Below are 15,322 nucleotides of genomic sequence, written 5' to 3' on the forward strand. Positions count from 1 at the left end.
GGCAGCAAAACATCAGCTGAGTCTCATAAAGTTCCTCAATGCTTACAAAATACTTTCCTACATGATCTCATTTGAGGTAGCTATCATTTCCATTTTGCAAGTGAGGCACCTGGAGTTCAGAGAGGTTAAGTGACTTCTCCAAGGTCACACAGCTTTTAAATGGCAGAACCAGGAATCAGACCCAGATCTTCAGGCTCCGTGATCTGTTTCCACCCTAACCTGGGAAAAATGGACAAGGAAAAAGCAACACCCTGGGTACTGTTGCTTTCAGAGATGAAGGGCAGGCAGGTGGGAGGGGAAAGCGGCCTGAGAAATTGGGAGGAAGACTTCCTGGAGCCAGGTTGGGCATTTTCCATGCATAAGCTCCTTCCATCATCAGTCACCAGAAGCAGGGCACAGGGTCAAAATGGTGGCAGTTACTGGGTCTGACCATTCTTTAGCTTCAGTCTTTGAATGTAATTCGGCCTTGGGAACTTGGGCAGCACTCAGGGTAGCCAGTGGTGTAAAGCTAATCAAATTCATGAGAAGGTATCATCACCTGCACTTTACAGATGAGAAACTTAGATTCCAGGAGGTTAGTTAAGTGGCCTTCCAGCTGGTTAGTGAGAGAGTTGGGACATGAATCCAGACCTGCCTGACCTCAGAGCCTCAGCAGGTCCCCTCTGGGGTTTTCTGGGTCAGTAGAAGTCTGCAGGATGAAATTGGACGTGCGGGAGGCATGGAGAAGATGCAAGGAAAAAGGACCAAGAAGGCTTACAGGTCCAGTGAATGCCTGGGGGGCAAGGGTGCTTCCTGTGACTGTCCTCTCTGCTCTATAGGCAGATATTGTCCCAGAAGCATTAGCCAAATCCTCTCATCTTTTTATAGCCTATAGGTTTGTTTGGGGACTCTACCTGTATTTCTCTGCCCTTAAAACTGCAGTATTTGGCCCCCTCCCTTCTCTGGCCACCTCTCATAGGGCCTGCCTCCCTCTGAGCTGCACCCCACCCCCACCGTAGGACCACCAGCATTAGGCAGGAAACAGAGCTGGATTACCTTGTTTTCATGCAGGAACTTGTCCCATCTTCTCCTGCCCCTCTCCCGCATGCCTAGTCTCCTAATTTTGTTTCCAAAATAATTTGAGGTTTTTCCCTAACTGAGGGTCCCTGATCGAATACCAGTGGGGAAATTCCTACCGAGGCTCCCCTGTCTTTTCTATTTAACCATCTTGTTTTTTTCTGAGGCAGCATCACTGACAAGGTTATCATTTTCCCCAGTGCCTGACACATAGTAGGTTCACAGTAAATCTTTCTGCCCTGAACTGACAGCAAAAGGAAGAGGTGGAATTATTACGAGGGGCCATCATTGCTAATGTTTCCCTTGTTTAGATATCTTTTGTGGCTAATGAATCTCTCAAGCGTGGCATCTGGGGACATTCCTCAGAAGCCTCACCATTAGATGAGTCACTGGATGACCCTGCTGTCCTCTGGGGGAATGCTGGGAGTCGGTACATCTGTTCTGGGGTGATCAGGGTTCCCATGTGGTCAGTGCAGCGTCCTCCCCATCAGCCAGCTGCCACATACTTCTTCTCCTCACCTTCAGCCAGGATCTACAATCCCCCAAAAAATCGATGGAAGTTTAAGTCCAACGGGACATAAAAATGTAGTCAGAAAATGGAAGCAATACTTACTCCTGGCAATAAAAGACCAACATTTAGGATGTTGTGGTTGGTGGCCATGTGGGGATTATTTGTATTGTTTTTGCAAAATTTCTGTTCATCTGAAAATATATCAAGATAAAATGTTAAGTAGATAGGTAAACAAAATGGTTTGCAACCAGGTTGAGTACGTGAGTTGGAACAGAGGCCGGGAGCGGGATGGTTAAGATTAGAGCTTTGGGGTCGGGGACTTTCCTGATAGCTCAGTTGGTAAAGAATCCGCCTGCAATGCAAGAGACACTTGTTGGATTCTTGGGTCAGGAAGATCTGTTGGAGAAGGGATAGTCTACCCACTCCAGTATTCTTGGGCTTCCCTTGTGGCTCAGCTGGTAAAGAATCCTCCTGCAATGTGGGAGACCTGGGTTCGATCCCTGGGTTGGAAAAATCCCCTGGAGAAGGGAAAGGCTATCCACTCCAATATTCTGGCCTGGAGAATTCTATGGACTGTGTAATCCATGGGGTTGCAGAGTCGCAACTTTCACTTTCGGTTCAGGGAGAGTTAGATAGGTATCTTGCTTTCCCATTTAAGAGCTCTCATTCCTCGAATAGGTTACTTAACCCTTTCTAGTTCCAGTTTCTTCATCTGAAAAATGGGGATTGTTAATGTTGACCTCTGTAGAATATCAGAAGACTAAATGAGATAATACATGTACAGCATTTAAGATGATACCTGAGATTTAGTTGTGTTAGTCACTCAGTCGTGTCCGACTCTTTGCGACCCCATGGACTGTTACCTGCCAGGCTTCTCTGTCCAAGGAATTTCCAGGCAGGAATACTGGAGTGGGTTGCCATTTCCTTCTCCAGGGGAATCTTCCTGACCCAGGGATGGAATCCCAGTCTCCTGCATTGCAGGCAGATTCTTTACTGTCTGAGCCACCAGGGAAGGCCTGAGACTTAATAAGGGGTCAATAAATGGTAGGAAGAGGGCAAAAGAGACAGAAAGGATGAAGTACTCCCCTTATCCAATCTCAGGTATTTCTCAATCACTGCCATTTAAGGTTGTAGGCCCCACAGCAGAGACCCACCATATTGTTGAAACCAGCCCCTGGCTTCAACCAGCACTTTGCCCATGTGATGAAGTTGGCCAGGGCTGCCTCCCATAGCATGTTTCCTGACATTCCCAACTGGTCACCTTAAATGGGCAGCAGGAAGGTGCTTAGAGACCCTTCTTAGCTTGTGACCTCAGCTGAGAAGTTGTTCATTTGTTCATTTAACAAAACTTCACTGCATAAGGGTAGAAGGAACAACGGACTAGACCGTGTACTTGGCATAAGGATATAGATGGAAGAAAACAGACCTGGGCCTTGCCTTCCAGCTGCTTACATTCTGGGAACTAGCCTTTCGCTTAGTTTTCTCTGGCTGCTCTCCCTTGGCATCACCTAGACTCCGTCATTCCTTTGGAATGCAACCCCTCCTATACTGCAGCCTGCAGACAACTCCGGCTCACACAGTCACCAAAAGCAGGGCACAGGGTCAAAATGTTGGCAGTTACTGGGTCTGACCATTCTTTAGCTTCAGTCCTTGAATGTAATTCGGCCTTGGGAACTAGGGCAGCAGTCAGGGTAGCCAGTGGTGTAAAGCTAAAACTGCCTATCTGTAAGTAGTTGAACTCCATTTGGCCTCCTCGACCCCATTCCCTGTCCGCAGTATTTTTAAAAGTAGTCTCTGTGCTATGCTGTCTCTTCCTTCTCCGTCTGCAATCCTTCTCAGTCTGAAAAAACTTTTCCAAACAGCTTTCCTTCTGTAATCAAATATGCCCTCTGCCCCCTACCATCCTACCTCACCCTCACCCTGCCTTTCCAACTAGGGCTATGAAAGCCATCCAACTCCACCAAAAGTTAACCTCCCTAGCATCTCAGATTCCAGTTAGTCACAAAATTAGCATTAGCAAACCTGCCTACCCTGTCTATGAGGCAGTTCCCCATTCATTTGTTTTCTAGGTAAACCAGAGTGACAATTTGAAACACAATACAAACTGAAGGAGGAAGAATTTCACCTTTCTTGCCCTCTTTCACATTCACAACTATTTCAGTAGACATCTCACTTCTGAAAACTGTTTAACTTAAACGGTCTACAAAATTAATTGCTATTTTTCTCTATAGAACTTTACTTCAATATTATTTATTGAGAATGGCTTGTATTTTACAACCTACAGAGAAAATCTTATATATTCTTCATGAATAAGACCCTATAGTATAAAAATGTAGCTAACCTCATATGAAAAGAGGGGCTCCAGTCAGTTCTGTGTGGTGAGATGCAACTTCAGAGTCTGTAAGACTCAATCTCTGAAATGTGAAGTGTGTGTGTTTGGTCAAGAAAAAAAATTATCAGACTTTCCTGGTGGTACAGTGGGTAAGAATCTTCCTGCCAATGTAGGGAACACAGCTTTGACCCCTGGTTCAGGAAGATTCCACATGCCTCGGATCAGTTAAGCCCGAGAGCCACGACTACTGAGCCTGCTGCTGCCACTACTGAAGCCCCCGAGCACGAGCTCTTGAGTCTGTGCTCCACAAGAAAGGAAGCCACCGCAGTGAGAAAGCCGAGCACTGCCCGCAGAGTAGCCCCTGCTCACCGCAACTAGAGAAAGCCCTCACACAGGAACAAAGACCACGCACAGTCCAAAAAAGTTATCGATTATTTTGTGATTTTTTAATATCATGAAACATAAATTTCCACGAAGCCTAAAAACATTTTTAAAAAGAACCCAGGCTCTGGACTTAAACACAGTCTAGGTCTTACTTTCCTTTCCACTATGTACTTGCTCGGAGAATTGGTATAAAAATTAAAAGAGATAATAGATATAAATGCATTAGGCTAGTGCCATAATAGCTGGTAGCACAGACTGCTAGCTGCATGCCCCCACATCTGCTCTTCTCTTTGGTTAGTAATGTAATTCTGATTTTTACCTGGGCATATAGACTCCCTTATAGCTAGGTGCAGCCATGTGACTACCCCAATGAGTTCTGAACAGAAGCGTTGCCTGTGACTTCCAGGAACCCTCCCTAAACAGAGCCATTTTTCATCATCTTTATGCCTGTTATTGTCTGGACTCCAGATGTGATGGTTGGTGCCCCAAATACTATATAGGAGCATGAGGAGGAGGGCCATACCCTAGGGATGGCACTGCAGACAGCTGAAGAGTCCTTGATGAGCAGAGAGCTACCATTCCAGCACTGGGCTTCCTGAGGGTTTCTTTTCATAAAATATAAATTAATTTTCCCATATTGACCATTATTTTTCAAAGCGAAAGTGAAAGTGAAGTCGCTCAGTCGTGCCCAACTCTTTGCGACCGCGTGGATAGTAGCCTGCACCAAGCTCCTCCATCCATGGGATTTTCAAGGCAAGAGTACTGGAGTGGGTTGCCATTTCCATCATCATTTTTTTAGCCCTAGCCCATAACCCTGTTTTCTTACAGATCCCCTCTTTAGGCCATTAGAAATGGCCTAAATGTCATCAGTACTACAAAGAATTTTGCCTTCATTCTGATCTCTGTTGCCAACCCCTTCATTCATGACTTTAATGAGAGGACGCCTGTGTCCTCCTGGCCCCCGATGGCATACCTACCATCACCACTGCATTCCTCCTTTGATTCCCCCTCTTTCTGCATTCCTGATTCTAGGTCTTTCCCCACTTTCCATGACTTTTCTTGCAGAATTCTCAACTGACTGGGTGAGACTGAACCATCCTGAAAGCAGAGGATTTGAACTAGGTAGAAAGGATGGGGAAGCATTCCAGGTGGGAGAAAACGTAAGCAAAAGGGGAGAGCAGATGGAGCATAATTGGAGGATTAGGAGTGGCTGAAAGTTTCTGCTGAGGTTGGTAGGAGATCCGATTGAATTGGGAAGGGCGGTGGGACCTCAGCAGGGTCTTTAAGGCCCAGTAGACGAGTCTGGACTTGATCCTGGAGAAAACAGAGTCACTACAAGTTACTGAGCAGGCAGTGACACAAGGCAAGTGATGTTTCCACAGGAATTAATCTGGCTGCAGTAAGCAAAACAGATTGAAGGCAGGAAGAGCCTGGAGACAGGGAGACCGCTATAAATCTTCCACCCAGTAATCAGTTGGTCAAACACTGTCAACAAACTTTGAAAGGGGCCGTATGAAACAGCAAAATGAAAGTGTAGTGATTTCAGTTAAGCAGAATGAGAAATCTTAAACAAAATCTTTCCCCAGAACTTCCCACACAGAGAAAGTAGCCAGTTTCCAAGTAACAAAAATGGGTTCAGTCCTTCTGGAAAACAATTAGGCACTATGCATCAAGAAGAGCCTTAAGAATGTTCACACCCTTTGACCTAATAATTCCACTTCTGGGAATGCTAGGGAAATAATCCAAATGAGAGAAAGGGGGGAAAATACGCCTGGAGATCTTAATCACAGCACACTTGATAATAGCCAATAACTAGAAATGATCTAAATGTTCAGCCGTAGGGGGGTGTTTAAGTAAACTGTGGCTCTCAGTTAAATGTTACCTAGCAAGAAGACCAGGCAGACGACACAGAAAATGCCCATGACGTAATGTGAGGGAAGCAGGATACAAAATGCAAATGTATGTCACAAAACAGATGCAGAAAAAAAAATCAGACCGAAAAGTAATATTCTCATCACTCCCAGTTGCTTCATCAAAGTGGAGGGACTGTAGATTTTGTTTTTCTCTTCAAAAACTTTTTTCTCCAATATGCTTTTGTGTTTACAGCTATTTAATTATAGGACTATCAGAAGGATTCTTATTTTTTTGGCTTTTATGAGAATGTGTTAAATATGTATGACTTGTATTTTTTAAAATAAGTGATTTTTCCAAAAAAACATAGGCAGGAAGTATATGTAAATGCAGGAAAACCGTAAGAAATGATCATGTCATCACAGGCAGTTACTTATATTCATCTTCTGTATGATGTGGTTTTTAAAAAATACTATACTCTTTAGAGTGGGGGGCGGGTGCTGAGTTTAAATCCCCCCTAAGCTAGATTATGTGTGAAGTAGGGAATAATGCATTCTTTGCAAATTTATTGGAGAAATCAAGTGAGAAAATGTACAGAAGTCTCTGAGCACAGTGTTCTGCATTTAGGAAACACAGATCCATGGCGGCTGTAACTATCAGTAGCTGTGATTTTCTCTGTTCTCTTCTGTTTTCTGCCTCTTGCTGGCAGGTAGCTGTGCATTTAAGGGGTGACCTCCAGAGGGAGGGACAGGATCCCTGAGCAGTTCCCTCAGCCTCAGTCACCTCCTGTCCCTGCAGCCACTCGCTCCTCCCCACTCTCAACCCATTTGCAATTTCTGCTCCTTGCTCTGCATTTGCAATGCCTTCTCCTCTGCCTGGACCACACTTTTGTGATGGTATATAATGAACTGATTGTAGAAGACAAAGTTTATTTTCAGAAGGAAGTTTTATTCTCCATATACTCAGCCAGCATGTCTTTAAGAATGGTTTTATGCTTTTAACACTTAACTTGGAACATAAAATGGCCTTAGTTTGCTTAAATCATTCTGTTATAGCTCCCCTGACCCCTGTTTTTATGCAAGTCCCAGTTTACAACCTTGTTCAAAGCTGTACACGTCCCTTTGAAGGGTCACTGGGATCAGGAGAGAGACAGAGGGGGATAAGACAAGGGTGGCTCAGAGACCACCTAGGGCAAAGCAAATTAATGCCAACAGTGATTTTGGGGGGTGCTAAATGATACCGCTAATTTCCCCAACATCCTGCTTAATAAAACTTTCACCCTGAGCCATATTTTCCAAGTTTCTCAAGGACTGCTTAAGTGGGGACCCATTCAAAATGTTATTAAAGTCCAAGGAGACCGTGTTTATTGGCTCTGCATGGACTGCTAAGCCTGCTGATCTGTCAGGGGAGGCCTCGTACAGACTTCCCTGTTTCCAGCACACGGGAACTGATGCTGTGGGACGAAGGAAGAGCCCCCTTCCTTCCCCACCCTGACTTCTGTTCTTGAACCCACGATATAGCTGGTCTGGGACTAGAAACACTGTATGTGAGTCTTGGACCACAGATTCTGTTGCTCCAAGAAGAGGGAAGCCAAGGGGGATGGTCACAGGAGAGAACAAAGCTGGCCTGGGACCATGTTCTTTTCCCCTTGGGGCTGCCGCTGGCTCCTTTGGCCAGCACTTGCTCTTAAGTCATCCGGTTTCATTTTCCAGTTCTGAGTCTGGCTGTGACGTGAACTGAATTAGAACAAAGGCAGGGGCCCTGTCTTAGGTGCTGTGTACTTCCAGCACCAGTCACACCACTGGATGGTCAGTGATGGTTTGATGAATAAAGGAACAAATGCATAAGCCTGCTTTCCATTTACTTCTACTCTGCCCACGTCTTAAGCCTCCGGGGCAGATGAAAAATTATGTTCATTGCTATGTGTCCAACCATCTTTCCTCGTTACTGATTTTAGAAAGAATTAGGACTTTAAAAGAAAAAAACACACAAGAAATCTGAATTGTATAACTAGGTGGGGAGCAAAGCTGCCCAGTGAACTGGAACCTCTGTGCTGACCTGTGTGTGGTAAAAGAGAAAAAGTCTACGGTCTTGAAATAAAGAGAGAAAAGAGGAAGGGAAGGAGGGAGGGAGGGGAAAGAGGAGAAAGAAGCAGAGAGAGATTGAGAAAGAAATTTGTATTCTGGTCGTATGGCTTTGTAACCATAAGCCTCAGTTTTCCCATCTGTAAATTGAGAGGTTGGACTGGATCAGTTTTCAGACTTTATAAGACATCATAATCACTTGGGGTGTGGTGGGTGATGGTGGATGCTGTTAAACATGCAGATTCCTGAGCCATACCTCCAAAGGCTTTGACTGGGGCCCTGGGGACATGCATATGTAACAAGCTAAGCTGCAATTGTTTCAAGAACTTACTTGGAAAAAACAAGACCCAATCTCCTCAGAGAGGATGTGATTCTAACACTTCAAGGTGGACCCTGGTAGGTGTACCAGTAACCCTCATCTCTCGTGGTAATAGTCGACCACTTTGGGGCATGCTCTGGTTTAGGTGGGAATGACTCAAGAGTAAGTGCTGGAGGTAAAGAGGATGGTACATTAGCATCTTAGAAACCAGAATATTCTCTCAAGGTGACCTTTGCCTTGGTTGTTAGACTTGTTAAATGGGACCAGAGTTAATGCAAGTGTACTGTCTCCCTGACTTTAAAAAAAATGTCCAAAGTGAGAGTTGAGAGTTAGGTTTTATTTGGGGCAAAATGAGGACTATAGCCTGGGATATAGCGTCTCAGATAGCTCTGAGAAACTGCTCCAAAGAAGTAGGGGCGGAAGGTCAATACATATGTGATTTTGGTGAAGGGGAAGTACATGTAATCAAGCATATATTTTTTTGCAAAAGGTTTCTACTAGTCTCATGAAGGTTATTGCTAGTCACAAGGAATAGATGTCACCATGAAGGATTTTAGTGTTTTTCCAGATGTGAGGAGATATAAGAATTGGGTGCATAAAATTGACTCCTGAAAGATTCTAACTATCCGAAGACTTGTTCTGCCAGTTTTGCCAGAGCACAGAGTGCCTCATTTCTGCTCTCCACCCTGAACTCATTTCAGGGGGTGTTGAAAGTCAGCAGCTGCAGCAGCACATGATTTAAGAGGTGCCCATGGCAGGTGCCTATGGTAACTGCAAATTTGTAGTGAATACGTGTGTGGCCCTTGTGCTCTCCCCACTCCCATCTCTGGTGCTGGGTCATCGTTGTCACTGCAATTTGTGGAAGGTGTTATGAGAATCAAGTGACCCAGGCAGAAGATAAAGCAGAGATTTCAGGATTTAGCCAGATGCAAAATGTACCATAAATTCACATATTCCAAAGCAAGAACCATCTCAATTCACAATTACTTATGTAATTATATAGGTTAGAAAAATTGAAATAAGCAGCTCATGGTCCTGCAAAAGAGAGGATTTGAGGGGAGGAGGGGAAGACACCTCAAACTCAAGAAATTGTTGCTTGTATGGGCTGCAATTGGCTGATGGCTGCAGGTGGCTGGGAGTGGGAGTGGATTTTGAGGGGCTGGCCGGAACGAGGGGTAGGACCATTCTTCCCCAGGGATCTCCTCTTTGCTTTCTCTGACTCCAAGCAAGCACCAGCATTTTATTGGTTTTCCTAACACTCCACCCTGTCATGAAGAAATAATGGTGACCTTGAGACCCTGCCCTCACTCTGTCCAAACTTCATCTGGTTGCACAAGCTGACCTAATGCAGATCGAATGTGTTGTCCATCTCCTGGAAAGCCAGGCCCTGTCTGAGTTGGGAGTGGGACAAACAGAAAATGTTTAATGTCTTCTAAAAGATGGGAGAGGTGATGGGAGGGCTGGTCCCCTCGCCCTCCCCTCTACTTCCACTCCTTGGGCGCTTTGTCCCGGCAGACCAGACTTGGCTGAGTGACCCTGAAAAAGCTGAATTACTAGTAAATTAATGCCAGGAATTGGTGTGTTTAGCTGAAGTGGGCAGCAGATCTAGGCTAAGGTGGTGTTTTACACCAGAGGTCTCTGTTACACTGTACCTGTGAAATCAGGATCCAAAGAGCTTGGCTATGTGGCTGTGAGCAAATGCTTTTAACCTTTCTCAGCATCTGTTTTCTCACCTGCAAAATGGGGATAATAATTCCTGCACTCCTAACACACAGGATTCTTATGCGACTCACATTTGAGCAAGTCTATGACACATGGTATCAAGTGGTAGAAGGTACACAGCTTCTTCTGTATTTCCCTCAGACGTGATTGTGAGGTTCACCTGAGCAGGTAATGCAATGGTTGTTTGAAGAATTCTATATGTCTAAATGTGATCTTAGACCACAGAGCCATATAAAATGTAACTTCTTAGTTTCATATTTTATCAATCTGCTAGGAGGTAGGGTGAACAGATGGTCCCACTGCCATCTGCCTGAACCCAGGCAAATATCTCCCATCCAGGTGATTTCAGAAATCTCCTGCCATCCTTCTTGCATTTGGTGGGCCCCCAGTTCAGACCTGCACACAGCCTCTCCATCGAACATCATTTTCATCACATTGTCCCTCTTGAAGCACAATGCTTTTTATAGGCATATGACCTCAGCACCCTCCAATTTGGTCTTTGAAGCAACCTCCCTTCTGTACCCTCAGGACCAGCCACCTCTTCTCCATCCCTCAGCTTATTCCTTGAGCCATCACCGCTGGGTGGAAAACTCTTGTCTCTTGTCTCTTCTCTCTTCTTTCTTCAGACTCAGCCCTTCTTCAAAGTCTGTACCAACTCCTTCCTTTAAGGGAATGTCCTCTGATATCTCCTCTCCATAGATCACTCAGCTTGTATGGCCTCAGTTCGTGTTCTGTGACTTTGCTTTTGCCTAAACATGACTTTCTAAACATTCTGTGAGCCACGTGGCAGGGACCAAGTTTTCTGTTTCTTTTGGATTTCTAGCCAGCACGTTGTGGGATGTGCTGTACGGAGGAGGCCCTCCAGGGAGATTGTCCTTGACCGTGAGGCCCTCACTTCACTATTGACCTTCTTAGGCTCCTCTTTAGGAGCAGAAGCTCCTTGAGGAGTGGTGCTGTCCTTCAGTGAAACATCCTGTGTCAGATGCCAGAGTAGGTTCCTACCTCCCAGGGAAAGCTTTCAGCCCCTGCCTGCAAGGGGCAAACCCTGCACAACACACACAGCTTCCCTACTCAGGTGTAATAGCCCTGGTTCTCCAATTGTTCAGAGACCTTGCAGCCAAAAGAAACCCATGTAAGGGGAACATCAGAGTCTTGGGTCAGTGTCTCAGGAGCAAGCTAGATTTTCCTCCTAGTTTACCCTTCTTTGTACACCTGTAGACAAATGCCCAGGCTGTCTTTTCCCTGCACATACACATTTCCAGCTCTGCTTTGTTTCTAGGCCTCCCTGGGAGTCCCAGAATCTAAGACATCTGACTTGATGCTATGCTGCCATAGGTGGGCAGGCCCTTAGGAAGAAAAGAGCAACTCAGAGCTAGCTTCAGTGTGCAAATTACCAATAGGCAGGTTTCCACGTGTGTGTGTGCATGCTCAGTAGCTCAGCTGTGTCCGATTTTTTGCGACTCCGTGGACTGTATCCTGTCAGGTTCCTCTGTCCTTGGGATTATCCTGTCAAGAATACTGGAGTAGGTAGCCATGTCCTCCTCCAGGGGATCTTGCTGACCCAGGGATCAAACTTGCGCCTCCTGCATTGGCAGATGTTGTCTTTACCACTTTACCAGTCTTTGCGACCTGGGAAGCCCTAAGTTCCCACATGATTGTCTAAACCATCATCAAGCCCCTTTCATCTTCCAGTAACAATATTTCTGAGGGTCCCCCTTTTCTAATGGTGGCGACAGGCCCTCACCTGAAGTCCCTGTCTCTAGTGCCACGCCCCCCCCCCAACTCCAGGTCATCCCCTATTTGGACTGTTATTTGAAAGCATCCTGACATTGCTTTAGTCCTGTCCCTCCCTGCTTAAGAACCATGAGAACTCCTCATTAGCTGCCAAGTCAAGTCTAGACTCCTTCACCTCACTTTCAGGCTCTCCAGAATCTGACCCTCCCTGGGTGACATGACAGCTGTCTTAATATTTTTGAGGGGCTGTCAGAGAGAAAAGGATTAGTCTGATTCTGTGCTGCTCCAGCAGCAGAGGGAGATCACAGGTAGAAATTACAGGGAGACCTAAGTGCCTCAATAGAAAGAATTGTTCTTTCTTTTCAGTGTGTGAGTGTGGACGGCAGGGGTGGTCGTCGTGGAGAGCTTGCATTTATAGAGTCCTGACAATGCAGGAATACTGTGTGTGACGCTCATAGAATGGTTCTCTGCTCACCAGTATAAGGTAGCAGGAAGTAACAGGTACTGCACATCCAAGCTGAACAATGATCGTGTGAGGTTTCTGATAGTTTTAGACAGAATATTGTTTGTCTCCTAAATCCATGACTGAAGACAACAGAAGGAATATTTTAGATTATCAGGAAAATATGTGTTTGTTTTGAATGTCTCATGTTCAAGTTGTAGGTTTGGATTAGAGAGACAGGCAGAGGCCAAATTATGTAAAGCACCATTGGCCATGGTGAGGAATTTGGCCTCAAAAGCAGGAGAGTGACATGATTCTAGAATGGAAGCAGAAGACCAAAGAATGGACTTTCTAACCAATGAACTTTGCAGTGAGTGAACATGGTCGGCCTCGGGTAGCAGTGAGCACCCAAACCCTGGAGTGGGTCTGCCAGAGATGCTGTAGAGTGGGGCAGGGCTCCAGGAGGGATGACTTCTAAGAACCCTGTTACCTCTGACCTCCGCACTGGTCAGCCTTACCCCTTCCAACCACTACCCTACACCTGGTCTCCCTTTAGGATCTCTGAAGCTTCTGCTGGAAGGCAGCACCAAACTGTCTCGCCACCCTGCACCTTCTCTCCACAGCTGCCCTGCTCTCCTTTTTGTTGTTCAGTTTTGACCTCCCGAAGCAATGCTCTTGAGAATAAATTACTGTAAAGGTGCACCAAGAGACTGACCGAATAAGCTATTGTACGTTTGAACAATGGGACATTATGTGGCCATTTACATTGAGGTGATGGAAGAAAATTTAATAACATGGAAGGATGGGCACCTTATACGGTTATGTGAAATAAGCTGTTGACAATGTGGTTTGATTTTTAAAAATTAACAAAAAATACACATAGAAAAAATACTAGATGATGTGCATATCAAAATGTTGTCATATTCTCTGAGTAATAGGAGTAGAGGTATTTTCTTTCTACGTTTTCTAAATTTTATAAAATTAGCACTTTTTTTGGCTTTTACAATTTTTTTGTTTCATTTTACTATTAAAGCCACTTCTTTCTCACTAACTCTGGGCTACAGTAATCTTTTCTGTCTCTCAATCTCGTTGTTGGTTTCATGACTATACACTGCTTTGTGTTAATATAAGATTGTTTCATTCACACTGGTCTTGCATGTCAGATTAAGACATTTTTCTCTGGCCAAATTGTGACTTATTTTCTCATTTTCCCCATCAGTAAACACTGTGCAGGAATTGACCCCTTGATGGTGGCTTGGTGCTGGGTCCTCACAGTGCCACATAACCTACCTGACTTTTCAGGCAGACTCTGAGCTGGGGGCTACCCTCAAAATCCACAGTTCCCATGGGTGTGGTGAGCCCCGTGAAAGTGAGGGTTGGTTTCTGACCCAGGTACCCAGTCACTGGCATCTAGACTCTCACTCCATCACCCTGTTCTGCCTTTCTCTTCTCTAGTGATTAGACCCAGAGACCTGGGAACCTGAGGCTGGGTCCAAACTCCAAACCAACTGTCCTCTAGTGGCTGGAATACCGTTGAAGACTGAAAGGTCACTTTGCTATCTTTTCTCATTATTTGTGAGTGGCATTAGAACTGAGGGGGTCTTTAGTGACTTCCATTCTTTCTGAAATTATCCCATGTCCTTTTCTTGAAAAGCGGATCTTATTGCCCCGTGTCTGCTGTGGTCTGGGTACCACGCCAGGCAGTAGCTCTGGAAAGCTGACAACAGGGGCCAGGTTTGGGAGACATCCCTTTGTTCTTGTGCTTAGTCGGTGCTGGGAGGCAGCTGTTCTCTTGCACTCGAAAAGCAAACCCCCTGAAATGACCTCTGCAATGACTTCATCATGCTCTTTTTACTCCACAGGCCATTCAGACTTCAGCAATCACTGTGTGTGTGGCTCTGTTAACATCTCTCTCCCATCACTAAATCAGAGGGGTGGCAGAGCTTACTTAAGGCTCAGAACAGGAGACCCTGCTGTTTCCTTGACAGTTTGTTTCAAGTGCATTCAGACAGGATTCTCCATAGATACTTGAAGGGCTGTCAGGTGGAAGGAGAACAAGATTTACTCTGTAACCAAATCCTGCTGATCTGCAGCTCTAACCCTGCTCGTCTGCCACTTTTCCTCTCTCTCCCTCACCACAGTCCCTGCACAGACTGGGTGCAGCCTTGCCCAGATGACTTCGGCAGCCTTCTCCCAGGTCTGCCTGCCTGTCCAGTCTTGCTCCTCTAATTCCTCCTTAGAGAGCCTAAGTGATCTGTTTCAGTTGCAGATCTCATCACACCATACCTCTGCTTAAAACCCTGTAATACTTCTGCACTGCCTGCAGGATAAACTCTAAACCCCTTAGTGTTGCTTTTAAGACCCAGCCCCTGCTTGGCTCTCCAGCTGCATGCCTTGCCTAGGCTGTCCGCCACCGTGGAACCCCTTGCAAACTGAACCCCAGATGCTCCAGGTCTTTGCTGAGAACATTTCCCTTCCCCTCTTCACAGCTGGGGCCTCCCTGGTGGCTCAGTGGTAAAGAATCTGCCTGCCAAGCAGGAGATGCAGGTTCGATCCCTGGGTCAGGAAGATCCCCTGGAGAAGAAAATGGCAACCCACTCCAGAATTCTTGCTTGGGAAATCCCATGGACAGAGGAGCCTGATGGGCTACAGTCCACAGGGTTGCAAAAAAGTTGGACACGACTTAGCGACTAAACAACAAAACTTGACAGCTCATTTGCCTTCCGGGTATTCCCTCAGATGTCACTTCCTTCTACCCCATCACCCAAGACCAGGTTGGGTATTCTGTCCCCTCAACAAGTGTCTAGTTTTACTTATCACGTTTCTTGTCATCTTATCTTGTAATTGCCTGTTTACATGTATCTTCCTCTCCAGACAAGCTCCTTGA

The sequence above is a fragment of the Bos javanicus genome, chromosome 26 (assembly GCF_032452875.1).
Source record: "Bos javanicus breed banteng chromosome 26, ARS-OSU_banteng_1.0, whole genome shotgun sequence".
Taxonomy (NCBI): Eukaryota; Metazoa; Chordata; class Mammalia; order Artiodactyla; family Bovidae; genus Bos; species Bos javanicus.